General features: G+C 44.1%; 1 protein-coding gene across 9 annotated transcripts in view; it reads right to left on the reverse strand.

The window, feature by feature from the left end:
- Positions 1-16,461, reverse strand: part of SLC8A3 (solute carrier family 8 member A3) — a 145,496-nt gene that overhangs the window by 23,269 nt on the left and 105,766 nt on the right. For 2 of the 9 annotated variants that reach the window (XM_057299734.2, XM_057299735.2), the window contains exon 1: positions 13,303-13,606. The exons of 4 other annotated variants lie outside the window; for them this stretch is intronic. The gene's annotated coding sequence lies outside the window, so the exon portion shown is untranslated. Of the gene's footprint in view, positions 1-13,302; positions 13,607-16,461 lie in introns of those variants that run through there. 3 more of the 9 variants (XM_008977825.3, XM_055097739.2, XM_057299736.2) reach the window with 2 other exon arrangements.

The raw sequence follows: 16,461 nt of genomic DNA on the forward strand, positions 1-16,461 counted from the left end.
GTAGTTCCAGTGCCCAGCACAGTGCCTGGCATACAGAACGCCCTCAAACATAACTTGCTGAGTGACTCATGGTGAATTTCTAACACACTTGAGACTTCGTAAAATGAATCCACTCATCTTTTTGCAGCAAAAATATGTCACTAGAGACAAAAATATTTTGAAGGCTACTTTCATGGAATGCCCGAGGATTTTCAGTGGGACAAAGAAGCTGCAGACGCAGTATCATCAAACCTAGATCCCCAGTTTACTTAACATACCACATTTGTCTACTCCAAGGAAGCTCTCTCCAACAGCAACCCAGGATATAACTTACTGGTTCAAGTGAGGGTTTTCAGATTTTTTTGGGCCCCCCATTTCCAGTTCTTCTTCCCGCACAGTGGCAGTTACTTAATGGTCATGGGGACAGATTATCCTGAGCAGCTACTCCTAGAGCCAGTAATGCTGTCAGAGGCTCCAGGACCTGCACCTGCCTTTCCTCCAAGCTTTCTGCCAAGGGAGGTGCCAATGCACACAGCGTTCCCAGAACAGACCTGGCTGAGCTGCTGCGGAAACCTGCTCCCAGGAGATCTTCTATCAAACAACCTGGAGACGATTAGGAAATACATGTCTGGGCTGCCTGGCTGGCCTTTTGAAATAGTCCTTTGCATCGAGGACATTCAAATCAGGCCTCTGATCCTCAGGGTGCTGCAAAGGGGAAGGGTTCTCTTTAGCCATTGAGTTCCTTTAGAGTGAAAGTGGGAGTAAGCAGCATTTATTAGTTGAACAGATGATTAATACATTGGAGGAGGCCTTCTTTATACAGGAAGGAAGAATTCTAAGATAATATATATGCTTACATTGTGCTCACCACCATGAGAACCATCAGAAGAACTTCCTTATTTCATTCTTCTTATTTATTTATTGAGACAGGGTCTCACTGTCACCCAGGCCGGAGTGCAGTGGTGTGATCATGACTCACTGCAGCCTCAACCTCCTGTGCTCAGGCCGTCCTCCTGCCTCAGCCTCTTGAGTAGCTGGGGCCACGGGTGCATGCCACCATGCCCAGCTAATTTTTTAAAAATTATTATTGGTAGAGATGGGACCTCACTAAGTTGCCCAGGCTGATCTTGAACTCCTGGGCTCAAGTGATCCTCTCACCTTGACCTCCCAAAGTGCTGGGATTACAGGCATAAGTCACCATGTCAGGCCTCTTATTTCATTCTTATTTCATTCTTATTTCTGCTTTATTAACATAGATATTATTATTTTATTTATTTATTTTTGAGACACAGTCTCACTCTGTCTCCCAGGCTAGATTGCAGTGCCACAATCTGGCTCACCACAGCCTCAACCTCCCAGGCTCATATGATCTTCCCACCTCAGCCTACTGAGTAGCTAAGACTACAGGCACCTGCCACCATGCCTGGCTAATTTTTGTATTTTTTCTAGAGACGAGGTGTCACCATGCTGGTCTCAAACTCTTGGGCTCAAGCAATCCACTGGCCTCGGCCTTCCAAGGTGCTGGGATTATAGGTGTGAGCCACTGGGCCTGGTCAATTATGATTACTTCCATTTTAAAGATGAGAAAACAGATGCTCAAAGAGGTTAAGTAACTTGCTCAGTCACACAGCTATTAAGCAGCTGAGCTAGGATTTTAGCCTATGTCCCCCTATTACACCTATAGCTTATTTCTTATGCAGGTGGGTAAGCTCTGGATGTCATTCCCAAGCTGCAGCCACAGTGAGGAGGCACAGAATTTCCACACTGAAATCCCAGCAGCACAGGCAGGTAATAAGTGGATCTGCCTCTGTATTGTATCGTGAGTAGGTGGCCTCCTAACCCTTCGGCCCTCCCATGCCAGAAATAATCTCTGAGTACAGGCTGGGCTTCTGACTCTGTGACCTCTTCCTGTCTCATTCCTACTGAATGACTCTTTACCCTGTCAAGAAGCATTTCCTTTCATCACTTCTGAATGTATCCTTGCTGCTCCGGGTCAGCTAACACTCACAGAGCTTCCTTGACCTGGGGCAGCCGGACCGAGCAGGTGGAGGAGCTGCGAACCTTTCCATGGGAGCTTTCAGAAGCCTCACATCTCTTAGCTGGGTTCTTCTTGTAGTTTCCTTTATTTTTCCGGTTGAGTGTCACTGCCCCATCTCTTCCCCTGCCAGGTTTCTGGCTCTTTGAACGTGGACTGAACCCCCCACCGCCACCTGTCACCAACAACCCAACACTGACATTTCCCTGACCCCTCTCCCAAGGTCTGAGGGGAAGGCCCCTGTTCCATGAGAAGGCTTAGGGTCTCTAATTGGTGTTCTCTTTAAAATAAGTGTGTCATCTCGTCCCTGAAAGCGGTGCTTCTCAAACTTTAATGTGCACATGAATCACCCAAGCATCTTATTAATGTGTGGATTCTGATTCAGTAGACCTGGGGTGGGGCCTGAGAGCCTGCCTTTTTAACAAGGCCCCAGCGTGTGTGGATGCTACTGGTCCATGGCCAAAAGATCCCCTGGAGAAGTCGCTCTGACTCTATTAAAGACCCAGGGAAAGAGGAGCAGCGGCTTGAATGCTAGTGCCAGTCAAGGATGGGGGGCTGGAGTCAAAGTCTAGAGTTTCAGTCAAATGCTGGACTAATTAGGTCAATTCTGACACTATATCTTGAGAGGGACTTTGGAGTACATCCAGAGTAGGGTGACTAGGATGATGAGAGATCGAGAAACCACATTTCAAATTAACTTACCAATAGTTACATAGTGCTTATTTTGTGCTAGGCAGAGCTCTAAGCATTTTGCTTATATTAAGTAATTTAATCCTCACAACTAACCTGTGAGATAGGTAGAGGCCAGACCAGGTGCTATTTTCTCTGCACACATTACCTCATTTAATATTCATAATAACCTATGAGGTAGGTGCTATTTTTATCCCCATTCCCACACATGAAGAACCAGAGGACCAGAAAAGTTAAGAGACTTGCCTAAGGTTATAACTAAATAAGTGGCAGAGCTGGGAATTGAATTCAAACAGTGTGGCTCTAAAGATTTTGCATCAAACTATTGACTTGTGGATCCAGAGGAGAGATGTCTCCTGGAGGAAATGCTACTTACTCCAAATGGTTCTGGGGCTGTCACAAGTGCTGCTTCCAAAGGAAGTTGGTGGGAAGTTCCAGGGAGGTGGGTTTCAACTCTACCACATACCATTCCATCAGGGAGATGAACTAGCTTATAAGAGAGTGATCACTCCATTCCTGGTATTAAAAAATAGGATGATGTCCATGCATAAAAAAGGCCATGGAGAGGATTCCTGCATGCTACAGGAGGTCAAGTAATGACCCCTAAAGGACTACAGCCAGTGGTGAGCTAATAAACCAGCTTCCCAGGAATAAAGAGAAACCCTGATTTGGAACGGTTGTTTTCCATGGTGAAAATACTCTCACTATAGTCAATTTCAGGCTACTAATAGTTTAACAACCAATGTGCACAATTACTAAACATTTAACAGTCAGCTCTTGTGAGATGGTAGGAGTCTGCTCTGGTATACCACTGACAGTGTCAGATTCTCCCAATGTGTTTGAGAAAGATTGTGGTGGGAAAGAATAGTTCTGATTGATTTAAAGCCTATTTTGCCACATGCTAGTGTTTGCTCAAAGTGGGTGTCTGATGAAGTTAGGTATAAATGTGCTTATTCAAAAAGGCCTTTGGGAAAAAAAAGGCTTCAAGATTTGGTTTTTTAAAGGATTATGGGTGAGTGGGGAGGCAGAGTTTCTAAAATGTTCCCCCAAAGATGTTCTGCCCCAATCCTTGGAACCTGTAAATGTGCTGTTATCACTCCTGAAATGTTATACGGTATCACAGTTACCTTTAAAATAGGGACATTATCCAGGTGGGCCTGATTGAATCGCATGAACCCTTAAAAGCAAAGAACTTTCTCTGGCTAAAGAAGAAGGGAAAGCCAGAAAGCCACGAGCCACAAGAAAGATTCTACATGCTGCTTTGGTTTGAAGATGAACGGTGTCTTGTGAATAGGAACATAGGCAGCCTGTAGGTGCAAAGAGTGGTCCCTGGATGACAGCCAGCAAGGAAACGGGGACCTCCAACCTCAAGCCACAAGAGACGGGATTCTGCTGATGGCCTGAATGAGCTTGGAAGCGTATATGTCCTCAGAGCCTCCAGATAAGATCCCAGCCTGGCCAACACCTTGATTTCAGTCTCACGAGAACTTGGACAGAGAACCCAGTCAAGCCTGCCTGGACTTCTGAAATACAGAACTTGCGAGATAATAAATGGGTATTTCTTTAAGCCTCTACGTTTCTGACAATTTGCTACACAGCAACAGACAACTAATATGGAAGGCTTATTTATTTTATGGAGGCAGGAACCTGAGCTAAATGATCTCTTGGAACTACCCTACACCATCTATTTTGTGAACAGAAAGAGTGTTTCGGGGTGCGTGTGAGAATGTGCACAGACTCCCCTTTTGCTTTGGTATCTATTCTGGACCCTCCTTTGAGCCCTCTACTGCATGCAGCTTCTACATACCTGTGACTAGCTGGACTCATCAGAGATAACCTACTGAGGATGTGGCTTCCCCTAGGGAAAGTGTAGGAACATTTTGTCTCTACTGACAGTAAAGACCTGACTGCTGGACATGTTTATGGATGTAGACCCATTTGAGGACTTGATGCTCATTCTGTTAATTCTGAAATGTCTGGGTTTATAACTGGGCATCACAGCCCATGGGTACCCCTCTTCTTTCCTAATTACCCACTTTCCCAGTGCCTGGAGAGCGTGTTACCTGTGGCTAGAGGGAAAGGGACATCTGAGGTAACTGCATGATTATGGACCTGGGGTTCAGGATATGATCACAGGCAAGGCAGTGCCAAAAACCTCAAAGGGATCACTCACTCTGTTTCGCAAAGGTCAGGGCAAAATGAGGGAATTTCTAATTTTTTAGACATTAGTCTTTTAAAGTAGATGCCTTTTTTTTTTAAGGTTTTCATGCCTTGTAGGGTAGCTCTACAGGGTAGAAAAGATTTTAAAATCACAAAATTTTATTCTCCCCTTCCTTTCTTACAGAATAAAGACTTAAGGATTCCAATTCATCCTAAGAATTGGAAACTCTCTGTAATGTCTATCTATCCGTCCATCCATCCATCCATCCATCTCTGCAACCTGAACATTTCTTTTTTTGTGAGAGAAAAAAAAGAAAGCTCTCTCACCCAGGCTGAAGTGTAGTAGCATGATCTCGACTCACTGCAACCTTTGCCTCCCAGGCTCAAATGATTCTCCTGCCTCAGCCTCACGAGTAGCTGGGATTACAGGCATGAGCCACTAAACCCAGCTAATTTTTGTATTTTTAGTCGAGATGGGGTTTTGTCATGTTGGCCCGGCTAGTCTCAAACTCGTGACCTCAGGTGATCCGCCTGCTTTGGCCTCCCAAAGTGCTGGGATTACAGGCATGAGCTACCATGCCTGGCCTGCCACCTGATATTTTCAAATTTTTCCATACAAACTCTGCACTTCAATTATCTTCATTATGCCCCAAACATGTCATTCCTCTGCTCACCCTGAGAATTCTTCCTCTTACCCTTCCCTTCCCTTCCCTTCCCTTTCTTCCTTCCACTCTTCCATAATAAAGATTTCCCTCCTTCTTTGCTGCTCTATGGTGGGAAGTGCTTTATATTACTGCTTATGTGTGTATTCATGTGAGTGGGGGTATGACGGAGTGGGCTGAGGGTTAGGAACGTTGCACTATACATTAGAGAGAGGATCTGGCCTTCTTGAAAGTAGTCTCTATATGAGTGTTACCCAGTTATTCTCAAAGGGGAATTTAATCTTCAACCTCCATATCAGTGGGTCTGTGAAGGTTTCATCTCTGCATGTGACTCAGTTACTTACAGCTCCATTTGGGCCCCAAGTTTGTCCTGACTCACTTCAAGGGGGCTGGGGTGAGGGAGACAGGAATATTCACAACTCCAATTCTCTCTTTTTTCTAAGTCAAGAGAAGTAAATATATATATATATATGCATGCCAGTGGTCTGGGAATAAATGATTGCTGTGCCCTGAAGTTGATAAATCTCCTTCTTGGAAAGGCAGTGAGAAGAATCTATAAAATCATTTTATTTAACAGTGTATCTGTTCCCAGCACTGAAGAGAACAAGTGGCTGGTTATCTGATTCATGGCTTTAGAGATGTTGGATCTCTCTGTCTTGTCTTCTCTCACTGCTGGGAATCTCATTTTGAGAGAACAAATTTGATCCAAGTAGAAAAGAGAGAAGTTTGTATTGTATACACGTGAAACACTGGGTCCAAACAAAACCTTCTAATAATTAGGAAGAGAGAGGAGCTGGTTCTTCAGGACTTGGGTCAAATGCGGTCAAAACGCCCTGCCTTCCACCTTAATTCCCTGTCCACTCAAGCTCTGAGAAAGCCCATATTTCTGGTGGATAATTTCTAGAGATCCTTGTAAATAGCAAATCCAGGAAATATTGCTGTCCCTGGGCTGAGCAGAGAAAATATTTCAATTAGAGACTTAACTGCATGGGAGATTAGCTGATTCTATAGACATTTTCTTGACTGAACCCATCAGGGACTACACTAAAGCAAAGCTGCAGTGTTGCACAACTGCACTGGGCTCCAGGCACACAGAAGCCAATGAGAATGCTGCCCCCTGGTGGTGTGTAGCACAGTGGCACCGGATGACAGAACAGCCTACAGGTTGCATGTTAGCTACTGTCCCCATTTGGGGTGTGTTGAATTGTGGGTCCCAAAGGGGTTGTCAGAAATTTCCACCTGTGAGAATTCGAGATGACCTGTTTTCCAATTTAGAGTTCTTCCCTTCTTCTCCCAGTCAAAGGGGAAATTCTTGTTTTATACCACCTGGAGACAACGTAGGTCCCAGGCTATTGAAGGGTTGGAGTCAGTGGGCCTAAGTGCTTGTCCCAGCTCGGCTGCAGGAATAGTGGATCCTTTGTGCTAATGTGACAATCTAGCCTGCTGCTAGTTTCACAGAACCTGGTGACCTTGGGAGGAACATAGTAGGCAAACTACTTGGGAGATAGACTTTAAAAGCAGAAGCTGAGATTTTCACAAAGGTGGGGAAGGGAGACAGAAATCCTATTTCCTTTATGCTTAAAGGTCTGAAGTTATTCTTATGGTCAAAGCAAGAGGCTGATATAGAACAGACAGGCATAGATCCAGGACAGGGATCAGGGTGAGACTAGTAAGTCAGAGGTGCAACATTTAAGGGTACACCTAAAAACTCAGTAATCAAGATCAATAATATTTTAATGCAATGATTTTTAAAAGTTGGAATTAATGCAACAAATCCATGATAAACAAAATATCAAAATGTTAAATAAAGACAGGTTCCTATCCTGCCCTTGCTGACTCACTTCATTTACCTTGCCCTAACCCTAACCCTAGGGAGGCGACTCTAGTGGTCCTCTGATGCCTTGTGGTGTAATAGAGAGAATGACAGTAGGAAAAGAGTCGAGTTTGAGTTCCGCTGCTGCTGCTTACTTACTACAGGTTCTCCTAAGCCTAAACAAAGAAGACAAGAGATTGTTTCTTTTTTGAGATTGTTATGGGTCATGATACGAACAAAAAAAATACAACTCTTGTTTTTGGAAACTGCAGGTCTCCTTCAACTGTGTGTATGTGAGTGTATATGTGCGCGCATGTGTGTGCGTGCATGTGCATGTGTGTGCGTGCGTGTGTGCGTGTGTGTTTAATATAACTAGGGCTTTTAGTTCACCCTCCAGAGCTAACCTCTTAAGCCTTTCAGGAAGCCAGACAACGTTCTCAGCCTTTCGGGCTCTCTGTTCGTCTCTTCCTTTACTCTTCACTGGCCCTTCCTTTTCTGTCTCACCAGAGGAACTATCTGCCCTTTGCAAGAGCTCAGCTCCCACGTGCCTGCCCAAGGTTTGCCATAGGCTGCATATCCTTCTTATTTTTAGGCAATAGGGAGGAAATGGGAGGAGGGTGGAGTGTCTTCTTTGAGGACATTGCCTTTGAACTGTGCTCTGGAAAGGTGTTGTCCAGTTTTCTCTGGCCTTCACTTTTGCCTTCTGCCTTCTGCCTTGTTGGGCTTGCGTGAGTGGCCCGCACTTATTTGTCAGCGTGGTCCCCCTCTGCGTGGAACCGTCTTCTCTGCCACACCACCCTACTTAAACCACTTTCTCTTCTTACCTGGCCTCTTGCAATAACCACCTAATTTATCTCCCTGCTTCCATTTCTCTTAGCCTGTTATGGTCCATTCTCTCCTCAGCAGGAGTGCTTAAAAACAATTTTTTAAAGAAAATTATAACATGCTGCTCCCCTACTTAAATCTTCCATAGGTTCCCATTGCATTTAAAATTAAAATTGAACTGCATAATCCAACCTAGGAATTCTGAAACTTTAGCATACTCGGAATCATCTGGAGGGCTCGATAAAACACAATGAGGTGCCCCATCCCAGAGTTTGTGACTCAGCAGGTCTGGGTGGGGCCTGAGAATTTGTATTCCTAACAAGTTCCCAGGTAACATTGATGCTGCTGGCTCCAGAACCACAGTGAGAATGCTGATTAAGCCTGCAAAGCCTGACCTTGATGCCCCACTCCCCCACTCACCTTCTACTACTTTTCCACCACCCACTCGGCCTGGTCATGCCTGCCTTTGTTCTGTTTTCTCAAATATCTTGTCCTCATTCCTGCCTCAGGGCCTCTGCACTACCTGCTTCCTCTGCCTGGAGCTTTCCTTCTCCAGATAGTCTCATGACCAGGTTCTTTTTAAATGTCTTAGCTTACATGCCACCACCTTGTCTGCCCGGTCTGCTTGGCCCTCCAGCTACTCTCCATCATATCTGTTTCCCTTTATCTTGTTTATTTATTTATCTGTAAGTGGTCTGTTTCCTTCATCAGAAAAAAAGCTCCATGAGAGCAGGAACCTTGTCTGTGTTCTTTGCCAGCACCCAGCACAGTCTCTGGCACATAGACCACACGCAATATATATTTGTTGAATAAATGCATGAATGATTAATGAATACCAGTAAGTGGTGGAGCCCAAATTTGGTCCCAGGCCTTTCTCACTGCAGAGACAATCTTTTTTTTTTTTTTTTTTTTTCTTATATGTGTTAAACATTTTCTTTTTTTTTTTTTTTCTTTTTTTTTATTATACTTTAAGTTTTAGGGTACATGTGCACATTGTGCAGGTTAGTTACATATGTATACATGTGCCATGCTGGTGCGCTGCACCCACTAACTCGTCATCTAGCATTAGGTATATCTCCCAATGCTATCCCTCCCCCCTCCCCCCTCCCCACCACAGTCCCCAGAGTATGATATTCCCCTTCCTGTGTCCATGTGATCTCATTGTTCAATTCCCACCTATAAGTGAGAATATGCGGTGTTTGGTTTTTTGTTCTTGCGATAGTTTACTGAGAATGATGGTTTCCAATTTCATCCATGTCCCTACAAAGGATATGAACTCATCATTTTTTATGGCTGCATAGTATTCCATGGTGTATATGTGCCACATTTTCTTAATCCAGTCTATCATTGTTGGACATTTGGGTTGGTTCCAAGTCTTTGCTATTGTGAATAATGCCGCAATAAACATACGTGTGCATGTGTCTTTATAGCAGCATGATTTATAGTCATTTGGGTATATACCCAGTAATGGGATGGCTGGGTCAAATGGTATTTCTAGTTCTAGATCCCTGAGGAATCGCCACACTGACTTCCACAATGGTTGAACTAGTTTACAGTCCCACCAACAGTGTAAAAGTGTTCCTATTTCTCCACATCCTCTCCAGCACCTGTTGTTTCCTGACTTTTGAATGATTGCCATTCTAACTGGTGTGAGATGATATCTCATAGTGGTTTTGATTTGCATTTCTGCAGAGACAATCTTAATGCTTAGTGTGTGATTTGTGCTAGGGATGCTGAGGCACACACTTGGCTGGTCTCCCTGACTCTATTCTTGCACACATTACTCCCTCCCGAGCACTATTATTGGGCTACTCTTAGGAAAAGTTCACCTTGATAGCTCCTGTTTCCCTTCCCAAACAAGTCTAACCTCCTTTTCCTGGCCTTCAAAACATGCATGAAAATAGTCATCTTGGCTAGAATCACGGCTCTGCTGTCAAGTTCATTTATTTGGTTATGACTTTGGTTAAGCATATTCTCCATTGTTCTTTCCGATGACAGATGCCATGAAAATCATTATTCATTTGATCATTTACTGATTAAGAGCCTGGGCCTTAGAATCAGAGACGTCTGGAGGCAGTAATTATGTTTTAGGGCTTTTGACAAATTACCGAATCTCTATGAGCCTCAGTTTCCTTAATCTAAGATGAGTGCAATAATAAAACCTACCTAACAGGGTTTTTGAGAAGATTAAATGAGATAATGGAATCAAAACCCCACAGCACAGTAACTGGCATACAATAAGCAGTCGTACATGTCACTTAATTTGATGATGGTCTGTCTGTTTAAGTTATAACTGGAGCAACCAATAAAGTGATTTTTTTTTCTTAACTCCCAGGACAGGGTCAGAAGAGGGTGAGAAGTTTGGCACGTGCTGGTTTGGAACCAGGTAGGGTGTTTTCTGAATTCCGTGGTCTGGTCTGCGGAAGAACTACAGACAAAGGAGTATGCTTTGAGAGGTCTTGAGTTTCCGCAACATCTTTCCTTATTTCCTGTCTTAGGAATTTAAGTGGGATCATCTTTGCACTGTACCTGCTGCCCCAGTGGAAGCTGAATGCCTTTTCAGGGTAACATTCCCTGTTAATCCAACACTGCTCTTTGGTCTCTCACAGGGTGGATTGTGGGGCAGTTCATTTCCATGTTTCAATCCCATTGGTTAAACACGGACAGGACTTCCAGGGTCCTGTTTTTATCTCCATGGGGGTATGTGTGGGAGAACCAATGGTATCAGTATGTACTCCGGAGGGCTCCTCAACCTTGGATAAGGAGAAGTTCTCCGTGGCTGTCCAGTAGGTAGAGGTGGCAACTGAATTTACTTCCTTCTAGCCCCATTCTGGATGCTTTTATTGACAGATAAAACCCCCACCCATGCCCATTTCTTTTCCCAGAAATGCCAGAATCTGATTTTGGGTCCCAGTACCAATTTCTCAAGTTCCTTTTGCACCCTGCCCTCGCTTCAGTGAATTCTCCTCAGTGCTGTTCCTTTACTCTTTTGCCTGGGCAGAGTGCAGTGGCAGAAAACAGTCTGTTTCCCCTGCAAAAGACATCCGCCCTTCCTCCGATTTCCACTTTTCACCTCTGTTCAGAGGCAGATGACTTGTAGCCAATACTCATTTCAAGCAGGACATTTACATATTCCTGTCCTATTGATGGAAATAAAATAAGCTTGGGAAAGCCTAGAGTTATAGAGAGGTGATGACCAGCTGACAGGAGCCAGCCAGGAAGGCCTCCTGATCCCTCGGTTAAAAACATGTTTGTTTATATGGCACATCTCAGGGCTGCTACCTTTCCAATGCCATTCAGGGCAGGAAAGAGTCAGGCAGACTCGTTCACCTGAAACAGGAGATGGTGAAACTCTGGGGTGATAAAAGAAAGCATAACAATAATGGCAGTAATATAACACATTTAAAATTCTACATCTGCCTGGAGGGCCTTTAATCAAGGATTTCAAAACACTTTCCCAGATCTTGCCCATTCATCTTTACCACATCCCTGGGAAACAGCTGGCAGGTAGGTAGCAGAGCATTAAAATTAGGGTACTGTATCATTATCTTTGATATCAGCACTATTTGTTTAGACCGCATTTTTTCTGAAGAACTAAAGAGCTCCATACACATTATATTATCTGATTCTCACTTAGTCATAAAACATCCCCCATATTTGCTGACTTGCAGGTAGTTTGGAAAGCTTTGGATCCACAGAAATGCACTACTTTACTGCCTACTCCCTCCCCTCCCACTCCTGCATAATTCACAGGCACTTCCCACTGATGGCCTGGCTGACTTTAAGCTGCCAGTACCATGGGCTGGACCACCTACCTTGTCTATCACCAAGACACAAGCACCCTCAGCACATACATTCAGTTTTATGTCAGTGATACCAAAGGCTGTAGGAAGAACAAATCATAAATTCCCTCATCAGATTTCATTTGAGTCTAGTTTGTTGGGTTTTAAAACCTCACTTGTATGGCTATTAGATGGATTTCATGATTAGTATGAAGATACACCATTGGGAATGGATCTGCAGGGTCTACCAATCATATAAACCCATGGTTGAGGCTAAGCTTCTAGCACAGTCTCTGTCCACCTTGAAAGTGGGCATCACCTTTACAATTGGCCCAGGGGATTGCTTTGATTTGTAAGAACTTCTGTATTTCCCTTTCACTGAAGTCATCAGGCAAGTAATATTCTTCTGTTATGTACTTACAGTTCATGTTACAGTTGTAAAGAATCAATCAATTGTATAATTGTTTCCTTATTTGTCTTCTCCACTATCCTAATAAGCTCTACAAGGGCAGGAGCTGCATTTGTTCTAATCACCCCTATATTTCCAGAGTTAAGCACACATCAGATGCTTAATAAAAATATCTGTTGAATGAGGCTAGGCATGGTAGCTCACACCTGTAACCCCAGCACTTTGGGATGTGGAGGTGGGTGGATCACTTGGGGTCAGGAGTTCGAGACCAGCCTGGCCAACATGGTGAAACCCTGTCTCTACTAAAAAATACAAAAAAAAAAAAAAAAAAAAAAATCAGCCAGGCATGGTGGTGCACGTCTGTAATCCCAGCTACTCAGGAAGCTGGACCACAAGAATTGCTTGAACCCAGGAGGCAGAGGTTACCGTGAGCTGAGATGGTGCCACTGCACTCCAGCCTGGGCGACAGAGTGAGACTCCGTCTAAAAAAAAAATCTATTGAATGAATGAGGGAAAAAATAATGGCATTTATCACACTGAACATTCTCTGGCTTAGGGCTTCTAATCACACCTTTTCTGCACTGGTGTAAGTTCCATGTCCAGGCATCATAATGGCCCCCACCCCCATGCCATATAATCACGCACCCTGGGAAATGCAGCCTTGCCAATCCTCCCTCTTCATTTTCCTCAGTCCTTGAGAAACACAGGTGCTGCTTAGATAGAAGCCTTATATTTGGCCCAGTCTCTTCCAATAATTTAGTTGAGCTCTGGGCTCAGAATTTTTATATGGCCTGCTCAAAAAGCCCAGTGCTTCCAGCAAAATCTCTCACTTGCACCTGTCCCTGTGGTATGGAGAGAGAAACACATAAACTCTGGGGCCATAGAAACTTGAGTTAAAATCTTAGTTCTATTGCTTATAGCTGTGTGACCTTGGCCAAATCTCTTACCTCTTTGAGCTTCCGTTTCTTCAGCAGTTACCTGGAGATGATAACATTCACATTGGGTTGTCGTGCGGGTGACATGAGAAAGCACAGGCAGCAGGCTCAGTAAATGATGGTTCCCTTTCCTTCCCCTCTTTCCTTGACCCTTTCCTTTGACTTATCCACCCTCCTGGCTGCCAGTTATCGTCTGGATGCCTCTAGCTGTCATTCCCTAGGTTTTCGGCTCCATGCTGGAAGAGTTGATACTCAGACTATATTTAGATGCCTTAGCGCTTTCATTTTTTTATACCACTGTGTTGCTATGGTGATGGTGGGGAGGGGAGGGGAAGGACAGCTTGAAAGGAAAGATGGAGCTCAGCGGTGAGGATTGGTGGCCTTGGCTGTGGACTGTTCCTGGCTGGTACTCTCCAAGGAGATTTACCTGTGCATTCCATCAGGAGATGCAGTAAGGAGACAGGAGGAGGCAGTGCTTAGTAAAGGCTCGCAGGAAAAGAGAAGATAAAGAGGACTGACTGTTGAAAACTGCTCGCTACACTGGCCCAGACACAGCCTTAACTCCAGGAACCTTCCTTAAGTGGCTTCTCTAGCAATTGAGTCAGGAGACAGCAAACGGGGTTGGGTGGAGAAATGACATCAGTTATGTTGGAGTTTGGAAGATGTTCAGACCAGACTCCTTCACAGGAAGAAAGTCCCATCTTTATACCATGGCCCAGGATTGTCATGGATTCTATTGATTAAGGAAACCAAAGTTGCACACGGGCAGAAAAGAGAAGTCCTTTTATTTGTGCACGGAGCTCCATACACTCAGTGGATTTGAATGTCTGCATGGTAGGCTCCAAGCTGATGTAAAAACTTGCACTGTAGAATGATCCAGTGTTCCTAAAATGGTTACACATCATTTCACTGGGTCCTCAAAAGTGGCCTGGTGAAGTGGGATTATCTTTACATGAGGAAATGACATAGATAGGTTGGCAACTTGCCCAATGTCACACAGCTGGTAAATGGCAGAGCAGAGAATTGAACTCAAGCCACCTGGACTCCAAATCTAATGTTCTTTCCAGTATACCAATGGTTACCAAAACTAATTATTTAAAGCTGAAGAAAATTTATGTGAAGATGAAAGCCTTTGGTGAAATAGAACCAAACAAAGCGGATACAAGCAGAGAAACTCAAGTCGAAGTGGAGAATCTCCCTTCGACAAAACCTCCTTCCACTTCACCTGCCAGAAGAGAGGGTCCTAGGCAGCACTTCTATAAGGGTAGTGGTTGAAGTACCCATATTAGAAACATCTGGTATAATTGTAAAAGTGCCAATTTCTAAGTCCCAGTCCCAGATTCTAATTTGTAGATCTGGGGTACTTTTCTTTGGACAAGCACCCAGGAAATTTGGATAAATACTAATTTAACTGGAGTTAAACAAACAACTCTTGACTCAGAAAATTGGGAGATGGAATAAAATTGCATCACCTATCTCTTTTTCCTATCTGATTCCTCGAGCTCATTTTTAGCAGCCTGAGGTCAGGCATGTCAAAACAATCAGGCTGGATTGTCTTGTGAAGTTTTCCAACTGCCCTCTGGGCCTCCATCAGTGGCTGATCCCTGGGCTCTAGGCTATGTGGGTCATCAAGGTCCAGGTGAGGCCACAGCCATTGTCTGACCTTGGTGGGGTCATCATTGTGCCTAACAGCAGATACAAGGAGACTCTGGGTGGAGGGCAGGGAAGAAGGGTATTGGATTCAAGAGCACAGGAGGGGATGTTTATCAGATGAAAAGTCCCAAAGGAGCATGCAAGATTGGGACTAAAAATATGTTTATTGGCCAAAGCAGAAGGTTTGGGAAAATCTGCAGGGAAAGAATGCCTAATTTCTCATTCATCAAAGGGGTGAAAGAACAGTATGAAAAATGAAGGAGATTCTGAAGGTGCTGTTGAAGGGAGAAGTCAGTGTAAGATTTTTAGTTCTCCTAAATTCGGAGGACCTTAGGATGCTCCCCTCCCTTATAAATAACAGCTTCCTATAGGCAAACACTGTGCTTTACATACATTTAATCCTTCTCATTGAATCCTTCTCAGAGCACTATTAAGTACTAGTAGCATTTCTATTTTGCCCATGAGGAATCTGAAGCTATTAGAAGTCAGGTAACTTTGTCCAAGGTCACCCAGCTAGGAAGTGACAGAACTAGGATTTGACCCCAGTGGTCTGATTCCAAGACCCCTGCATACTTGTCCAAAACCGACTGACCCTAAATAGGTGTAAATAGTCCAATTAAATATCCTTGATAAGATTTTCTAAAAATATCAGATTTTAATTTTTTTAAAATAATTTCTTGGGGGGGTGACCCTACTTAGCTGAAGCTTTTAGGTAATCCAGCACCAGGTAGGTGAAGGAACGTCTCCAAGGGGGTTATATTCCTAATCTCCTTTGCTGCTGCCTGCTCTGGCAGGAGATTGCATTTGTTCAGTTGTTTTTACAAAATCTTCTTAAAACAAAATCTTATTAAATCAACAATAACAACAACAACAACAATGAAACATATTTATTATGTAAGCCCTGCATACAAGGCAGAGCTGAGATCCCATTTCCTGAAGAAACTTTCCCCATGACTCAGGTCTGCAAGCCCTCTTCCTCTTCTGAACCTGGTCTCATTTCTAGTTTGTAGCTACCACGTGGCACCCAGCACATACAACTTCTGTCTTCTCTCACCTTGCCCTGTGAGCCCCATGGGAGTGTAGCTGTGTCATACACCTCTCTGTTTCTCCAATGCTTGGCCAACTGAGGCTAGCTTAAGCCATCAAGCATTCCTCTGAACCAAAGGGAAAATGAAACTGAAGGAGGCCAAGGAATTATGGGCACAGAGGGAGGCAAGAATGGATAGCCCAAATTCACCAGCCTTCTGTGTAATTTCAATACTGATGGAAATGCTCTTGAATGCATTTCTTTCTTCCCCATCTGTACCAATTCCCTTGGGTCATAATTAACTTTCATATCCCGGCAATTTTTCCTGGGGTCAAGGAGGGACAGGTAGGGAGAGGAGGGAAACAGGGGCAGGAAGGAGACGTGACCTAGTCACAACTCACAATCTGAGCTCATGGTCCAAAGGAAGGTGGCCAATTCTGATTTTAAAAACCTTCATAAGTTTAGGCTCCACATGATTAGTTTCTACTGTT

This window comes from Pan paniscus, chromosome 15 (genome assembly GCF_029289425.2).
Source record: "Pan paniscus chromosome 15, NHGRI_mPanPan1-v2.0_pri, whole genome shotgun sequence".
In the NCBI taxonomy this organism is placed as follows: Eukaryota; Metazoa; Chordata; class Mammalia; order Primates; family Hominidae; genus Pan; species Pan paniscus.